At 40.6% G+C, this 2,512-nt stretch overlaps 1 long non-coding RNA gene across 1 annotated transcript; it reads left to right on the plus strand.

Annotated features, from left to right (window-relative positions):
• The first annotated feature begins 436 nt into the window (after positions 1-436).
• Positions 437-2,240, plus strand: LOC115347307. The gene is made up of 3 exons (XR_003925451.1): positions 437-613; positions 1,655-1,771; positions 2,130-2,240. It is a non-coding gene; the product is annotated as an uncharacterized LOC115347307 (long non-coding RNA).
• Positions 2,241-2,512: the final 272 nt, after the last annotated feature.

Here is a 2,512-nt window from a genome sequence, read left to right on the forward strand (position 1 = left end):
TGACTCTGGGTAGATGCCATTCTTAAATAAATAAATAAGTTCAGTCTGAACAGAAAGAAAAAGCTGCAATTTTCCATGGTAGAAGACCCCCCAAAATGTCAGTACTGACTCATTATTTATTTCCTAAACTATCCTCTTCCTGCCCCACTGGGCACTTACAGACTGCTGCTTTGCAGTCTCGATCGTCCCTGTGTGTCTAGTTGCCAACCACGAGGACTCGGGGATCCAAATGTCCCGTGAGGCTGTTGCATTTTTCTTACATCTCTTACTTGGAGCTGAGCGTTGTTTTGCTGATTCAGGCTTTCTTGGGTGTCATTCCAACTGTTCTACTGATGACAAAGAGCAGTCTCTCTTCTAGCAGATATAACTGTAAACACCACCGGGAAAACAGACTCCTGAACGTGGTGATCTTTACTGTGGAGTAACACATGCTGAGCGTGGGTGCCTGGGTAACAGCCTTGTATTTCTGTTTCAGGCTCTGTTCATGGAAGAGAGACTTCCGTGGGAAATCCTGTGGGGCGAACCTGTTTGGTCCCATCCTGATCGCAGTCTCCTTTTTCAGCTTTTTGTCATCTGGGGAAACGTGCTGTCAGAGAAGCCTTAAAGCAACCATGTGAGTTCAGCATGGAAGATGTCCCTTATTCTAGCTGTGTGTGAACATGCAAGCTGCAAATTATGCCTCCATCCCAGGTGTCCGTTGACCGCAGGGGCTCAGAATTTTAAAAGCTCAGCTAAGAATCCTCTCAGTCGGGGCAGATCCAGTTAGCATCATGGCAATGAAAACATGTTTTGGGTCTGTTTAGGACCGAATACTAGTCTCAGCTAAGGCAGCAGCAGTTTTGCTATTTAGTTCAGTGGGACTCTACGCTTTACCCATGTCGCTCCCCTTTTCTTCAATAAAAATTGAAGTCTAGCTGTAAGTCTTACTATCAGGTAGCAAAACTGAAGTGAACTGAACCGTCTCCTCCATGCCTTTTTATGTTAATACAATTGTACATCTTGTAAGTGACTATTTAAACATAGCCCTGTATTGATCTAAGGCAGAGTCAGAAGCTCCCAGGGTAGTGGTTTTCAAACTGGGATCTGCGTACTGCTGTCTTGTCTGTACACTTCAATCTATGGAAGGTATTTAAAAAAAAAAAAAAAAAAAAAGGCTACTCCAGTTAAATGTTGAGGGGTTTGCAAAAAGGCAGACATTTTTATAGAGCAGATCGTGCTGATTTTCATGGGGGTTACAGTAAAAAATTTCATGGGTCATTTTGAAAAATAACTTGTAAAGAATCTCGTCTAATTACACAAAACAAATGCCTGGCTCCACAAAGGCCTACTCACATGAGTGGTCTCTTGACAAGATCCATTTTAAGTGAAGAGAATCACAGGACTTGAAGGTTTTAATGGTTTTCCAAAACCTACTTAAACAGTACAATTAAATACATATTCCAAGAACAAATTGTTTATCAAGTTAAATATTAATCTAAAATTGACATCTTGATTATTTTTTCTCATATTTGGACAGCTTTAGGCAGTGGGCCTTTGAATGTCTTGACTGCACAGATGCAACTACATCATATGGGCTTAGTGCTTGCTCAAGTCTCGATCCTAATTTTGTTGGTTTTAATAAATGGAGTTAATGATCTCGTTTCTGTCATTTCAGAAAAATCCTGGATAATTTTAAAGATGAAAAACCGCCAGCAATCCCTTACTGCAGTTTAACTTAACCCCAAACTTCTTCCTTTACAAAATACTACAAAGAATGAAGAGCACACAGGAGGTAAACAACAACAAAACAAAACCCCAAAACCTACAACAGTAGTTCAGGGTAAAAATTTTCTTTTTATGTTTAAAGGGTACTGTTAAGTGTTTTGAATTAAACTTTCTATCAACTGTTAAATTTTGAGCGGTATTTCCACAAGTTATTTTTTCACGTAAGTTATTACCATGTCCTTGAACAGGCTCGCGTATTGTCGTTCAAATATAAATGGTGTGTTCCCATACCCAATGCACCCGTGCGTTTGTAGCAGTGTTATGGCTGTGACAGTGTACAGCGCTCATGTGTAAAAGCAATTGAAAGGACTCACAAGCAGGAGAAATAAAAAAAAATCATACATGTGACCATCATTTTATTTTAGGTTTCTTCATTGCATTTCCCACTGGACCCGAAGGAAACTTAATCTGCATTTTCTGTCTGACATGATGGAAGCTATGGATTTTAAACTTTCTTGACAGCCTGCAAGACAGGGGTAAGGCTAAGGAAAACCACCCTGGCTGTGGTTGTTGGCATGCTTTTATACTGTATGCAAAACTATGCTTTTCTTGTTTTAGAGGAAGGAGAAAGATCTTTTCCCTGTACTTTTAATTGTAAAAGGCCACTTTCATTAAGGGCTTGTCTCTGCTTAGCATCCTTGATGGGAAGAGCATATCTTGCTTGAGTAGGTTTAAGGAATGTGCTCGGAGGCTCAGACTCGCTCCCGTGTGGGGTTGACACTCACTGTGCTGCTGTTTCCCCCGGCTA

Source organism: Aquila chrysaetos, chromosome 1 (assembly GCF_900496995.4).
Source record: "Aquila chrysaetos chrysaetos chromosome 1, bAquChr1.4, whole genome shotgun sequence".
NCBI lineage: Eukaryota > Metazoa > Chordata > Aves > Accipitriformes > Accipitridae > Aquila > Aquila chrysaetos.